Source organism: Mus caroli, unplaced genomic scaffold (assembly GCF_978045245.1).
Source record: "Mus caroli unplaced genomic scaffold, Mus_caroli_1 scaffold_20, whole genome shotgun sequence".
NCBI classification, from domain to species: Eukaryota; Metazoa; Chordata; class Mammalia; order Rodentia; family Muridae; genus Mus; species Mus caroli.
In genome coordinates this window covers 28,593,751-28,610,350 of record NW_028227275.1, presented here as the reverse complement: position 1 = coordinate 28,610,350, position 16,600 = coordinate 28,593,751, and the positions used below count along the sequence as shown (strand labels likewise).

The 16,600-nt window shown below is 42.9% G+C and overlaps 1 protein-coding gene across 6 annotated transcripts in view; it reads right to left on the bottom strand.

Annotated features, from left to right (window-relative positions):
* Nucleotides 1–16,600, bottom strand: part of Sgms1 (sphingomyelin synthase 1) — a 274,571-nt gene that overhangs the window by 221,161 nt on the left and 36,810 nt on the right. For all 6 annotated transcript variants that reach the window (XM_029472300.2, XM_029472303.2, XM_021151328.3 and 3 more), the window contains exon 2: nt 14,303–14,381. The gene's annotated coding sequence lies outside the window, so the exon portion shown is untranslated. The remainder of the gene's footprint in view (nt 1–14,302; nt 14,382–16,600) is intronic.

Sequence of the window (16,600 nt, the reverse complement as noted above, 5' to 3'; positions counted from 1 at the left end):
ATACATGGCTCATGGACAGCCAGCGAGTCATTAAAGAAACAAGGACACCTAAAAATCCCTAGAGTGCAAAGAAAACGAAGACACAGTCCAGCAGACGCTTTGAGAGACGGCCAGGGCAAGGAAAAGTTTACACTTAGACACACACAAAATAGAAAGTTTATGCTTACACAAAAAAGCTTCTGCTTACACAAAAGAAATGAAGAAGGCCTCAAATAAATAAGCCAGTGTTGCACCCTAAAGCCTTATAAAAACAAGAATAATCCAAACCTCAAACCAGCAGACAGCAAGACATAATAAAGAGGAAAGAACAGATTAATGCAACGGAGATGAAAGCAGTAAGTAAGGCAGAGACTGAAAGGCTTGGCCCTTCGAAAAAATAAACAGTGACAACCCTCTACCACCAAATTAATTAGAAAGAGAGAGAGAGAGAGAGAGAGAGAGAGAGAGAGAGAGAGAGAGAGAGAGGCAGTTTCAACAGATTACAATGAAATCCAAAGGCTCACTGGATACTATTTTGAAAACTCAAGATTCCAAAAACCATGAAAATCCAAAAGAAACGGATCAATTCCTAGACACACATACACTATCATGAGCAGCTACACACTTAAACAGATCCACACAACAGACCAAGATGGAAGCTGTTAAGCAGAGGATCCCAACCAAGAAAGCCCAAGGCCAGACACACATCCCAGCAAATCCTACCAAACGTTCAAAAAGAGTTAACATTCACACCTCTGCACAGAATAAAACAAAAAGGAGCCCTGTCAGACACAACTGAAGCTCAGCACTGCTCTCATACAAAAACCTGGTAAAGACTCAACAACAAAGAAAACCTGACGCAGATTTTCTCCATGAATACTGATACAATGTTTTATTGTTTGTTTCTTGGTTTTATTTTTCAAAATAGGGTGTCTGTGTAGCCCTGGCTGTCCTAAAACTCATCCTGTAAACCAGGCTTACACTTACGGAGCAGATTGCACTGCCTCTGCCTTCCACATGTTGGGATTAAAGATTTGCTCTACCACCACTCAGTGATGCAAAATTTCTTAAAATTTTTGCAAGCTAAATTCAGAAACATCACCTAATTGATTTCATTACAGGATCCAAGCAAATATGGTTCCAAAATACAGGATTCAGAATACATAATATATATGTGCAGTAGTTTGAATAGGTTTGGTCCCCATCGTCAGATGTTTGAATGCCTGGCCATAGGAAGTACCACTATTAGGAGGTGTGGCCTTGTTGGAGGAAGTGTGTCACTGGGTAAGTGTGCTTTAAGATCTCCTATGCTTGGGCTCTGCCCAGTGTGGAAGATAAGTCTCCTCCTTGGCTGCTCCAAGGTGTAGAATTCTTGGCTCTTCCAGATCAAGGTGTAGAACTCTTGGCTCCTCCCACACCATGTCTGCCATGCTCCCCCACTATGATAATGGACTAAACCTCTGAAACTATAAGACAGCCCCAATTAAATGTTTGCCTTTAAAAATTACCTTGGTTAAGACAAGTAAGACAATACTAAACGGAAACAATATGTAAACACACTTTCAGTCAGAAAGCATATTATCATCCAGTCAGATGTAGAAAGGCCCTTGACAAACATCCCTTCAAAAGAAACAGGCAAGATGAAATGGGAGTTACACACACACACACAAAAAGCAACCTAATATTGGCAATTTTCAATAGAAAATTTAAGCTTTTTCATAAAAGTAAAATTAGGGTAATTTTTATAGACTTAGTGTATTACATACAAATGATCCTTTTCATCCTAAAATCCTATATGAAATGAAAGTGAACAGTTCTGTCAGTTAACTTCCTTCAATGTTCTATCCAGAGCTGGTCTAGATCTTGTCCATCCTTAGCAGAGGCACTTATCATCAAGTCCACTGAAAATGGCTCTAACAGGTACCTGCCTTTCAAACTATTCATTCTTTAGACATTTGCCCTTGTAAGTTTTCTATCTTACAAGATTTCTATCTTGTAGAGCTTTGAATCTGCTGTATAGCTGACATTCTGAAGTAGTGCAACATATAACAAAGTCCTCTGAGTGGCATTCCTACAATTCTAAGAATTGCCACAGAATAGACAGAGCTGAAACCTTGGAGGACTCCAGGGACATTTCTGATGGCTTGAATTTGGTCAAAAAGGTTTCTGGCATTGACCCTTTATCACCTGTGACTGTTCCTCACACACACACACACACACACACACATACAAATATGGGGCTGATCAGACCAACGGAAACAGATCTCATCCTAGTGACAGGGGCCCATCAAGACCAAGCAAGATGGTTTATCAGGTATGTTACTGGAGGGAACTATACAGAGGCGGTGGGAGCAGTCCATCAGGACTGAAATGAACTCTGGGGCATGATGACACATACCTATGATCCTGCACTTGAGAGGCAAGAACAGAACTATATCAAGCTCAAGGACAGCCTGCACTACATCAGGAGTCTTACTGTCAACAGTAAAAATAAAGTCATTTGTGTCAGTCCTTCCAACAGTAACTAAAGCCATGACAGTACTGAAGTGGTTCTCATGCATGCTGACTTGTTAATGTAATTCCTCCGCTAGAACTCCTATTCACAGAGCTATTCACAGGAAAGATGGTCCCAAACAATTTATTTGATTGAATGTCTTCTGGTTTTGTCTCTGAATTCTGCTTTACAGTGGTGTTTCTACCTTCAGTTTCAAACATCCAACTTTCACTTACATATGTCGTATATCACCATGTGTCCCTTTTGTGATGGTCGCTGGCCACTAATCACTTAGCTTAGCCCCAGGCAGGCCTGTTAGGAAGGGAAGACCCACCCTAAAGAAGCACCAGTAGATGGCGGAGCTCGTTGAGTCAAAGCACTTGCTGGCCACATGGGATGATCCAACACAGTCCGTCGTACAGGCAGCAGCAGAAGAGAATGTCTGGCAAGAAGTCATCCCCTGGCCTTGCCTTGGATTCCTTCAGCACCAATATGAGAACAATTATCTGCTATCCAGAGCTTGCCTGTGGGAATGGATCATCTCAGGTTGGGGCCCTTGGCTCAAGAGTGATTATCAGACAAAGAATTTCTCCCAGAGTGCTTACAGGACCTGAACTTAGAGATGATCCAGGCATACCTTGACTACTATACCATGTACCTTCTTCCCCCTGTCCCAACTCTTATTCATCTTACTATGGAGAGCAATCATCACCCAAACAATGTTCTAACTGGGGCATCCACACAGGGATCTAATGAAATGCCAGCAATGGGCTAAGACACCCTACCAATGGCACTGATCTTAGAGCTCCCCCAGCAACCATCACAGCGCAGCTGGAGAGCCACCCCTTTTGGCAGAATAGTCAAATTCCATAAATGCCGCCCTTTCTCTCGTCCCTCCACACGCTGGAGGCGTCCCACAATGGACAGAATATTTCATTCACCCTCTGCTGGAGAACAATTTTTCTCATAGAGAAACTGGGTAGATAATTCTCAACCAGATGACGGGTCTATTCATGACAATCTCATGTGACAAATGACAAGGCTATTCTCTGTCTCATAATACTTCACATATTTTTTTCTTCTTTAATCAGAATCTGTGTCGCAAATTTAACCCCTTTATTTCCTGGTAGCACTTTTGAGGTCACCCCATTATGCAATAATTTCTCTCTCTCTCTCCACACACACACACACACACACACACACACAAACCCCTTCAGCCAACAGAGATTCGTTAAGAAATACAAATAACAGTTATCAAACACTGAGTGCCAACATCATGTTGGCTACAGGATGAAATTCTAATAACTGTTGTCCCTCAAGCACAGAATCGAAATGTGCTTGGAAACTGTCTTTAGTGGTTCTCTGGCTCCTTATCCAGGAATCTATAAATAGTGCCGAGCTAGGCTCTAAGCACTGAGCATGAACTAATTCTAGCAAGATCAGAAAGTGGTGGTTTTTGCACACAACTATAATAGTACTCCTTTTCAGTAAAAGCGGGGGGGGGGGGGGGATTGTTTTCCCTTTGCTGGGCCTCAGAATTCAGAAGTCTTTTGAGAATGCAAGCTTCTTCAGATAAGCTGAAGAAAGCCAAGGAGGTACTGAGGCCAAGACTTTGAAAGTGGGTATACATGGCAGAAGCAACAACTACAATGACCTACGGGGATGGCACTACGCAGGAAGCCTGAGGTGAGCATGGCTCAGTTAGTGCGTCACCATCCACAGGGCCCCTCTTAGCATCAAAGGTCCTGGTGGGCACAGCTCACGTGGGACACATCAATACCATAGAAAGAAACAAGGCGGCTGGCTTGAAGGGTATGACAAAGACAGAGAAGTCCACAGCAAGAGAGGAGTTACTAATTAAGCAACGAAGGTCCCTTTCTTAACAAGCAGGAATTTGGGCTTTATATTTATTTTGGCTAAAAAATATTACTGGACTGTTGGAGTCTTCAAGAGACAAGAGTGACATTGTAAGCATAGGAAACCTGTGAGTCTGGGGTCCACAAAGGCTCCTAGAGTGCGTCCAGGCCAGTTCAGATGGAAAGTAGACTGTTCAGCACTCAGCCCTACACATCCGAAAGGAAGGAACATGGATGGGCAAGTTTTCCTAGCAATCAGCATGGAGACAGGGTTTCCTTGTCTGTCTGGGTATGGAAGTGATAGGCGTTGAGGAGTGGCTGTTGCGTGTCACCACAGCCTTCTGAAAACAAGGCCTGTTATCTAGTGACCGTCAAGGCCAGAAACATATCTTACTGCAAAATGACCAAAGCATTCCTCCAAACAGCTGTGCGTGGATGTAGACAGTGGGTACACCCCATATTTAGAGAGAAAGGAAGCAACTGAATTGACCACCAGAGAATTATGAAATTATCCATGGCCAGTTAGCCTATTAAAAAAAAAAAAACATTCTGTCCTCCTAAAGCTGCTTCATATATGCAGAGACCTGCTCTCAGAATTAAAGCTAAAACTCCTTTGCCTACCCATTGGTAGTCTGAGACTGTGTGCTTTGTGGGAGCATTCTCTATGAATAAAACTCACAAATTTAGCGCAGCTCCCTGGGCTGTATTTATATCTAATCTCTTTGGGCTAGGAATGTCCTTTGTGGGTGGCCAGTAGCAAATAGATTTAAAGTCTATTATTCTGCTTTTTCTGGGAAACAACTTAATGTGTCTGCTGCATTTTAATCTAAGGATTATATGCTTAGCCCCTGGAAAATTCCTTTTAGAAACATCAATAAGAATCTTTTTAAGCATTTTTTTTTAAATCAGGAGGCCCAATTATCATTTACACATTTATTGGTACTTAAGGCCCTGGCATAAAAAGCCTTGAGCCCAAAAAGGCGAGGCAGCTGTTGCAGACTTAACAAGAAAGCCAGTATTCTCCTGGGACCATCTAAACGTATACCACACCTTGCAATAGAGTTAGAGTGGATGCTCGCCCTGCAGGTGTGTTTGACCAAAGCCTGATGCTGCAAATCCTGACCTCCTTTTGTTGTTGGCTTATTTGGTTTGGATTTGGGTTTTTAAGACTTCCAAATGGACTTTGAGTTAAATGAGCAAATACAGTTAGTGCCTCTCTTCAAAATTCTCAACACAAAAACCATTATTTCTTTGAAAAAGGCATAAATCTTCTAGAACAAAGATAGCAGAAACCAGATAGTAAAATCTTCAAGATGTTTTAAAGGTGGAAAATGAAGACAATAGACTTAGCAGACCAAAATAAGACATATCTTCTAATATGTTGTGATGGTTTGTATATCCTTGGACCAGGGAGTGGCACCATCTGAAGGTGTGGCCTTGTTGGAATAGGTGTGACCTGGTTGGAATGGGTGTGTCACTGTGGGTGTGGGTATAAGATCCTCACCCTAGTTGCCTAGAAGTCAGTCTTCCACTAGCAGCCTTTGGATGAAGACATAGAACTCTCAGCTCCTCCTGTGCCATGCTTGCCTGGATACTGCCATGCTTCCACCTTGATGAAAATGGACTGAACCTCTGAACCTGTAAGCCAGCCCCAATTAAATGTTGTTGGTTTTTTATATATATATATATAAGACTTGCCTTGGTCATGGTGTCTGTTCACAGCAGTAAAACCCTAACTGAGACATATGTGGAGCCCCATTCTGCCTCAGAAAAAGACATTCCAAAACCATCAGGCATATAAAACATCTAACGTGAAAGACAAGAGATGAGGGGAAAAGTGCAACTTGAAGCAAAAAATGGTGCAGAAAAATAAAATTTCAAAGGTAAAAAGGTTAATCTCTGAATATATACTTAGTTTATGCAAACACTCAGGGGCTATCAGCAACAGAAAATAAAATAAACCTGATAAATTAACAACTTTAGAAGGGTTCCAAGAAAAATGTAAGTTAGCTTTGGGAAGAGGCGTTCAGAGGCAAGTCAAACATCCTACAGCAGGTCCAGAAGGAAGCTGAATAAACAACGAGGGAAGCCAATACTGCAGCACGGAACATAAAAACAAAATGAATGAGCAGCTCCTTCCTGGTGCTGTGAACTCTGTGCCTTCCTGAGCTCTGCCCAGGCGTAGACAGAAGCAGGGACTTACAACTCCATGCTACCTACAGTCCATCCCTGCAGGTGAGTCTGCCTGAGGACTCAAGATAAACAGCCACTTGACAAAGCAATCACAGAGAGAAGAAACACCATACTCTGTACTCAGCTAAGTAAGTTTCTCCTTAAAGAAGACCCCGCACCAGCAAATGGTGCAGCCCACATTCAGGGTGGGTTTTCTTGCTTCAGTTAACCAATTAAGAAAAATCCTCTGCAGACAGGCCCAGCGCCAACCAGAGCCACTCCCTCCCTCCCGGAGGCTCTCTTCCCAATTGCTCCTAGTTTTTGTCACCTTGGTAAAATCATCACAGTGCTCTTTGGACACCAGCAAAAGACAAACAAACATAACTGAAAAAGCGAGTCCCAATTGCGGCAGGCGATCATTAAACTGCTGAATGCTTTCATGAACGATGTCAAAAGACACAATAGAGGAGACCCTGTAAAGAACTGAGAATCGGCAGGCGCTAGTGTTCTCACAAGGAGCCTGAATGCTAGGAGGTGTGCAACGCCCTTCCTATCAACAGCTCAGTGATTTCCAGCCAGGAACTCTACACCTAGCCAGGCAATCAATTATACAGGAGTGTCACACTCTCAGGTATACAGCAGCTCAGAAGTTTTACCTCCCATTCGCAAGTTGTTAGAAAGCTAGCAAAATTAGAAGGTAAAAGAAGAAAAATCAGAATATGGGCTGGGGAAAGGAGGAAAGCCAATCAGAGGCATGATACATGGACTACTCCGAGAGGACCTGCTAAGAAAGAAACAGAAAGCCCACAGCACCGCCCACAGCACGACAAGGGGTGGCTCCAGGTGTGAGTCCTTCAAGATGAAAGTAGTATGTGTTAACATACTGCCAGAACCCTCCTGTATAAAGCTGTGCTTACTCATACAAGTCTTCAAAAAGTGACTGATTTTTTTTTTAAATCAAGATGCAATGTAGCCAAGCTGCTAAAACAAGGCATTCGTGGGTCCTATTTACACAAACCAAGATAAACCACCAGATAAGGAATAGCACAGAGGGACTGGGCCCTTTAAAACAAACAAACAAACAAACAAAACCACAAAAACAAAAGCCTAAACTTTTAAAAGAAGACAATCTTGCATCCTACATCAAGCTTGACAACTTACAAAATACATACTTTCATGTGAGCCTCACCATTTAAACTTAGCACAACTGTGCCAGAGACAGGAAGCTCTTTATAGTTAGTTGTATCTAGCAAGGTGATAACACCTGCCACCATCGGATCTGCAGACTCTAGACTACAGGGAACATGGCATGCTCTAATTGAGTCCCAGACTTATGAACTGCTCAGGACGGGACGCTAGGGACTATAGAGGGAGGAACGGAACCTGCTGGGGATTGAACCTGGGTTCCTCTCTCTCTTGGACCACTTATTACACATCACTCTGTGTTACGTCACGTGGTATATATTTTCAAATAGTCAAATTCATGGAAACAGCAAAATGGTTGACCACAGAGCTTAGGGAGCGAGCGAAACCAGGAGTTGTGTGGTACAATTTGTGTTTCGCACAATCAAAGAAAATGAGGCTCCCAACTTGGGGATAGAGAAGGCAATCAATAGATGCAGAGGGTGGCTTGGGAGGAAGGAAAGAGGGGGACGAATGGAATTCTGTTCCAACTAAAAACATGTTTTAAGGTTTTAGAAGAGAAAATACCAAACAGGATAATCAGCCAAAGAGCTAAGGTGCTGCCCAGCCCACGGAGGCTAACGATGTTGTTTTGTTGCTGAGATTACAGAAAATGAGGGTGACCTGCTTTCCCAGGTCCATAGCAATGAAGTAACTGTCAACGTACAATCCCACATTGCTCAGCAAGGCAAAGGCTCCACAGGAGCTAAGAATAAAGTCCAGGAGAGTTAAATCTAAGAACCTACTGCGGTTCCCACAGTCATTTGGTAAGTTCGGGATCTGTCTACAGAATTCAAAGTTAATCCATTTACCCTCTGAGTACGTGTGCATTTGGAATGCAATTATGATCATAAAAGCAGGTGTTGAAATCAATACTCAAACGTTACCACCTCCTCCTTTTAAAGAGACAATAACAAAGGAGTGTTTGGACACTAGGAGTGGAGTCTCAGTATGTGAGACTCATCTGGAATTCCTGACAGTATCTCATTGTAAATGACCTCTTGTCAAAAGGAAGGCTACAAAAATAATAAAACCCCCCAAGGCAAAAGCACAGCTCATTCAAGGCATATGTGAGCTCCTCCCACATACCAGACAGTTGCCGTCAGTGGAAACTGTACCGTAGGGCAGTGTCATGAAGGGAACTGGGAGTCTGGCCATGAAATAAGCATTGTAAATACTGATTAACACCACTTTTCCTTAAAAGCACTGCATGGAGAGCCAAAACTGTTTTCCACCAAGTTTTTCTTTGCTCTGATAGCTACAAATGTGGGAGCTGCCTTGGAAATTGCTAACAATAATACTTCGACTTTCAGAGTCTTGAGACTGCAGTAAATATAAAGAAATCTTTGTTGTTGTCCTCAAAACACAACATGACCCTCCCTAAATGTCTGAGATCCAAGAGCGAGCCTCCTACATTATAAAGGAAAAATTCTCAGCAATTGTGGAAAAAATATTCTTAATGGGAAAACAGTGACTCCCTTTAAACAGAGCTGGCTAAAAGCCCAAGAAACAATAAGATAGTCCAAACCTAAGACAGCACATCTAACATCCTACTGACACATCTGAATCCCATCCCACCCCAAAAGGGTATCTGTCATCTCCTGCTCTGATTTGATTAAACAAGCAACCAACATTTCTGAGTGAATGCCAACTCTAGAAGTACCTGGCCATCCCCACTCGAGTACCTTCCCACCAGGGTGGAGCAACATCAGCAGAACATGGAGAAAGCTCAACTCGGTAGAGTAAATAGCAACACTGGCCTTTGGGAAGGAAGGCACTTCTATAAGCGGGTCTACGTTCTATGGGTTCCTCATCTCTGCTTCCTTCATTAATTATTAACTCAAATTCCCTGCAGTCAACTCAAAGGCAAGACTTGACAATACTGACCCTTACAGTCCACATGAGAGGACGTCAGCACAATGTTGGGGGATTGGGAGTATAGCACCCATGAGGTACTAGTACAAATGCCCCATAAATACCCATGCATTTGAGCTTTCCCAGAACCTTGAGGGGTAAAAACCTTTGACCTCATCGAACAGTTAGAGAAATGGGCACAAAGAGGTTAAGTAACATGTCAAGCTCATGCAGCCAGACCCACCTATAATTCATCCATGTTCTTTATCACATGTTCATTCTGCTGCCCTATGTAGCTTCTCTCAGTTCAAACAAAAGAATGCTTTGCAAACCATAAAATGCACATCAATTATCATCACAATCCTGGTAACTAGCTTTCTGCATCAGTAAAGGCGACAACCATCAACCTACTGTCCATCAGTCTGCACTTCCACTCCACCTAAGGAAAAGTTACCCTCAGGCTCTGTGACCAGGACAACTCAACCATGTAGGGAGGCTAGCCCCCACCCCCAGCCTCACACTAGACCCACATGAAGTCACTGCCCCAAAGGCCATTTCCTGACACGAATCTGAAGCTGCTTGAAGGTCTCCACTCCCGCAAGCACACAGCCAAGATGGATCCTCATATCCCTTAGATTCCCCAGCCAGGCCTCTCCTCTTTCAGGGAGATCCATCCTGCACACTAAGTGGGTAGTCTGAGTCGGGTTTTCTGTCACGTTCAGCCAAGAGAATCATCTCAAGCACATTTTGTTCTACTGCGCCACACTGACATGAACTTCAGAACTTTCTCTTTTTTTTGAAAATAAATCAAAGTACATTTTCACTAGGTGGGCTGGAAAAGTCAACACTCCTAAGGACCGCATTCTTGGTGAGATAATTCCACGCAGTATAGAACAGGCCAATTTTTCTTATACCACAGAACAAGTGATTTTACCTATCGGCTTTTATTTTTCTTCAGGAAATGATAGTTTAGGCTGGGCCAGTGGTGCAAGCCTGTAATCCCAGTCACTTACGATGCTGAGACAAAAGGACTGAAAACTCAAAGCCAGCTGAGGTATGGGGGATAGGGAGGAGGATTCTTTTTTCTTTTCTTTCTTTCTTTTTAAGATTTATTTACTTATTTTATGAACATGAGTACACTATAAATGTCTTCAGACACACTAGAAGAGGCATCAGATCCCATTACAGATGGCTGTGAGCCACCATGTGGTTGCTGGGAATTGAACTCAGGGCCTTTGGAGGAGCAGTCTGTACTCTTTAACTGCTGAGCCACCTTTCCAGCCCTAGGGGGCAGAATTTTAGCTACACGGTTGTCTAGTTCATAGTTCTTGGGGGTCAGAAGCACGACAGTAACTTCTGCTCAGTTATGGCAGCACAGTGTCAACAATGGCAGAGCACAAGCAGCGTGGTGAGCAGCCTACAGAAGAGAGAAAGGAACTCACATCCTTAGTAAGCCAAGCAGTGTCTCTGGGCTGTACTTATTTCTTCTGAGGGTAGCACCCAGCGGGCCGCCTCTCTATCTGGTAAGACCTACCTCCTCTCAGCAGCAGCCCTTCACAAATCCCCAGGATGTGAGCCTCTGGGGGAACCTGTAACTCCCAAAGACAATCAGCTGCACTCAAGTCTGACAGCAGAACAAACCAGTGTGGACTTCACCTCACACACTCACTCGACTATTCACAAACCGTCCTTCTCTGGGGTTCCTTCAGAAGTCTTGAGATTGCAGAGGGAAGCACTGTTGTCCACCTATGCCCCTGCCTCTGAGTCGGGAAAAAAACATTTCACCTGTGGTCGGATGGCTCCTGAGGCAACGGAAAGCATCATTGAGAGCTTTAAGCTTTACTGTCCCCTTGAATTTAGCACAGCACTAAATAATTACAACTGCAACATCCCAGTAAACACCCAGGCTTGCTTCCTAAAAGACCTCTTGGGCTGAAATAAGGAAGTGTAGCCTGTGTGGTCTATGGTGGCTCACTGACATAATCCTAGCTGGTCTGGGGATAGTCACAGGTGGTGAGAGGGCAGACCATGAAAGCCCAAGTGTCCAACCCACACACGCAAACATTTATAAAAACTGCTAACTAGGTTACAATGAATGATATTTCTTAGAGAGCTATAAAAGCCATTGCTTTGTGCTCCTTGTGGGGCTGTCTACGGACTCCTAATAAGCATAAATAATCATGTATGACCTTGAGCCAGGAAGGATAAGCATTCCAACACAGGCAGATTTGTTACTCTACATTCCACATGGTATTACCGTGGTTTGTTATGATTACAAAGGCCAGCTCCCCTTGCTGGGATAAGCATGCCAACAGCTCCCTCCCTCTCTCAGGCCAGGCAGCCTTCACCCAGCCTAGAATCGCCGCCCAAACGGTCTGGGTCTTAAAGCTGTAAGAATCGGTTTATGTCCCACCACACGGGTCTTCCTACTAAGGTGGTCACTGGGTTGTATAGAGCACCTATATTATCAAATTTATAAAACTAATTGACCCTTGATATATTAATCTTAAATTGAGAAACTGACAGTTTTGTTTCCATACTGTATTTTGTTATACCTCATAGAAAACACAAACCCAGAATGGAATTTTTAAATTCTCAAGCACCCCCTAAAGAGTGTGCAAACTTTACCTGATTATCATCATTTTGTACACAAAATATGGTGGCACTTTAAATATTGTTAGATGAATGAATAAACAAACTTGATAAGCTTAGATTCTTATATGACCACATAGATTATCTTTACTATATCTTTGCTTTAATGACATAAAGCATGAGCTGGTAATCATTTTGGAAAAAAAAAAGCAGGCTATACATATTTTCAGCTCTGTGAACCATATGATCGTTTGTTGCAACTAGTTAGCCTGGTTCTACTGTTACTTAACACAATTTGTCAGCAAAGTGGAATGACCATATTTGAATAAAACTCTACAAAAAAAAAAAAACAATTTGTCAATAAAAACATTTTCCCATAGAAAATACTTTCTTATTCTTCTAAACTGACGCCAGATATACTTGGTTAGGGGTTATATACTCAAATTTCCACAGTGCCAATTGACTGTTCATTGCATCCCTGTTTCCAGCTTAGTCTATGAATGTCTTTGAATTTACTTTCCTGAACTCTAGAGTTCAACTCCTCTGTGTCTACAACTGTGACTTCATAAGCACAACACAGGCACTCAGGTACAAGGCACAGCTGACGTTCTCTTCCCCTTAAAAGCTCACAGCAGCACCTACTAAGCTTTTAACTGTTCATTCACTGATGGCCTGTTTGGGAGAGTCTGCAGTCTGTCTGGGGACATTGCAGAATAACAGAGGCAGAGGAGGACACAGAGACCAGAGCCAGCAGAGAAGAGCAGAGAGTCACAGGAGCAGCCGGAGTCATTGCAGGACTGAAGAAACTACACAGAGCTCTGTGTGCCTGCATCTTCCATCAAGTCAGGACTTCTTCACAAACAGCAAGGCTGTTTGTCCCACTGTTGTGCGAAGGCCGGGTGTCCCACTGCTACTCCATTAGAGCCATAGTAACGATAAACCTCACTCAATCTCCATTTCTGTGGAGGGTGGCCTGGACGAGCAAACCCCTTAAAATGATCCACATCTGCTAGAAGAAATAAATCATGGTCTTTCCTCCCAGTGGAATGCCTGATTGCAACGAGAATAGGCATTCCATAACCGTACGCAACAATAGGAGTGGTAGATGGCTCAGTGCAAAGCATATAGAAATATAATCTCAGTTATTTGTTACATACTCGAGCGTGAGCATGAGCACACACACACACGAAAAATGTATTTATGCTGCTACAAATCAAGGGAGCAGTACAGTGTCTACTAGAAGGGAGATGTTTTTTTCTAGAAGGGAGATATATGTATGTTTGATTTGCAAAGTTACCTTGAATTAAGTATGTATAATGCACATAGTTATGAAAAGCCTGGAATTCAGAACAGCCAATAGCTACCCTGCAGTCAGACCTGATGTTTAATGACTTATAACTACAATCACTATAGAATTATAAAGTCCAGCAAGTCTTTCATGGAAAATTTCTAGCTTGGGATCATTTCTAGCCTCTCTGGTGTTGACTTGAACGTTATTAATGTCAATTTTACATGACCACTCATGATCTTTCCATGTTCTCATTTTTTTTTCTTAATTAACCAACATTTGATCACACAGATCAGAGAGACTGGTTTACTCATGAAGGCTCATCAGGAGGAGGGCTGTTACCATCTATCTGATCCACTCACCCAACCCACCAAATGGCAGCCAAGGTGGATGGGGGACTTACTGGAAAAGAATTAAGCACAAGAAGTATGTCTAATGCCGGGCCCACACCATACCTCTATATATACATGGCTCTTTTCAACCCAATTCAGACTGCTTAGCTGCCCACTAATTAGATATAGTTAAAATCTTTTTATTTCTGTAAATTATGAAAGGGAACAATTTCTGTTACACTCTTGGGTTTACTTATGTGATCTGGTCACATAATTTATGAGAGTTCTGAAATGCCACTCATGGGAGGCTTTTATTATTTTTAGAAGCTCTAAACATTTAGGAGAAAATGCCATGATATTTGCAACATATTCCCATGTGTTTCAACAAAAATAATCAAAATATTTTTTAAGGGGACAAACTTACCCAAACAGGGAAAAAAATTAACAAAACGCTAATAACATTCAAAGGTTGGGCACACGGTCCGTCCTGTCTACTCTCCAGCAGGCTTGAGAATAATTCATAGTATAAAACCGCAGACAAGACTCTACTCACCTTCAGAGTCGGTGGCTATCTTCTAAACAGAATCAAATGGCGAGGTCTGTCCTGGGGCACCGCTCTCTCTGCCTTCACCCTGCAAGCAACAGCAAGCAACGTGTTAGTCTCAAGGAACTGTATAAAGCAATGTTCTTTCAGTCAGTAGCTGTACTTAATATATGGCAAGCCTCGAGGTGAAAATATTGCTATAACTTAAAAAAACAGAGAGAAATGTGAAAAAGAAAATGATCCCATATTGACCATGGAAAATCCCAGCCTCCCTCACTCTCTTGGAATCAAAGCAACCTCACCATGAACTTTTTCTGCTCTCTCTCTGGCTTCATTTTAAGGTATTCTTGACAAAAACTGCCTTGATTAGGATATAGAGTGACATTCTGCCACATGTATACACATGTATACATCAAGTAACTATAACTACAAAGAGCTAGTTAACATATCCATTACTTCATGTCCTTAATTACCTTCTCTTATTGTTTGTTTTGGCCGTGTCTGGATACATAGCCGAGGCTGGCTCATTCCTCTGGACCCTCCCAGCCTGTATGCAGAGTGCCAGGGTTATAGGTACCAGCCACCCACGCTTGGCTATTAGTTATTAAGTATGGCCATCATGCCCATCCTTCAGGCTTTCTGAATATCGGTGCCATGGTGAGTTTCTCTTCATATGAAACCATTTCTAGATGGTGTCATGGCCCAAACATTCTGAACTCAGAACAAGTTCAGAAAAGACCGAGCTGTAAAGGCCTAGGCCTCCTTCTGACCTTGAATTTCTGAGATCATACATATCATTTTGGGGGGTTGTTTTTTTTTTGTTTGTTTTGTTTTGTTTTTAACAATCAAAAACCACAGTGAAACTGCGGGTCTTCCTCAGTTCCTCTGAGGCAAAGCTAGCCAGACTCAGCCTATCCTAAGTCCAACCATGTGCTCCCCAGACAGGCTGCTGGGTATGATGTACGTGTTACCACAGGTCTTCTGGGTTGGAGGTTCCTAACCCACCCAATCTTCCACTAGAATTCCCAGTGAGTTTACCAACTTCTCTCTAGAGAAAGTAGCTAAGAGCCAAAGACGGTGTCTAACAAAGATAGTCAAGTAGAAAGTAATGGGAATTCAATCCCTATTGAAGTCTTTGGACTTCTGAACCAGAGTTTGTCTCACTACACACGCTTCGCTCTGCCCCAGGGATGATGATGCTCTTCCGAAAAGCAGCCCGGAGCCAAGAGATCAAGCAACGCTCTCACCTAAGGGATGGAGCGGGTGTGCGCTACAACATGTTTCCTAAGAGAAGACATCCACAATCATGTTTAATAGTACCATTAGTCCTGTAATCACCACAATTACTATAATTACTACTAATAATTATACTTCCTTGTAGACACAATAACCTTCGTGTATTTTTGGCATTTTATACATATAATTCATTTTCCTCCCTTTTCTCAAAAGAGTCTGCCTAACTGAAGTAAACAGCAAGCATCACATGGAACACTGGTCACTTTTGTCTTTGCCACAATCAAGGGAAGCCATTGCTGGTGGACTCTCCTTTCCACCCAAGGGAAACGACAGTGCAATACAGCAGAGCACAGGCTCGGCGCACAAGTGGAGCCCAGAAGCAGAGGGGAGAACACAAACTCTCCATGCACTGGTGGCAAGGACCTCTCTGCTAAGCAGATGTCTGCACACAGAGGCTGAAGGGGTGATGCTTAAGGGATGAGCGAAGGCCCGAGGAGGGAGAGCTAGTGGGTGTGCAGTCCTGTCTTCTTCACTAGTTAGCTTAAACAGTGAGAAACACTCTCCTAGCCTCTTCTTCACCTGAAGCTTGGACTGCCTTCCAGAGATGTTGGGGTTCACAAAGGAGACTCACTAACTGGGGCACTTGGTCCCCAAGAACACTCTAAGCAGCCGCTTCTACAGCCACTCAAAACTAAGGGGGAAATACATAAGGTAGTTTCTAGAAATCTTGATCTCTTTTGGGGGGGAGGGGGGGTTCAAGATAGGGTTTCTCTGTATAGCCCTGGCTGTCCTGGAACTCACTTTGTAGACCAGGCTGGCCTCGAACTCAGAAATCCACCTGCCTCTGCCTCCTGATTGCTGGGATTAAAGGCGTGCGCAACCACGCCCGGCTTAGAAACCTTGATCTTAACTCAAAGAACTTGGTGGTTGAAAGTTAAGCAAATAAGTTAACAACTTGAAAGTTGTTAACATTAAAACAAGAAAGAGAATGTCGCTGATACTTAAATTCTTAAGGAAAAAACAATATCCCATTTTGACTTCCTTAGGCCATTTCCAGCTTCACTCTCATTT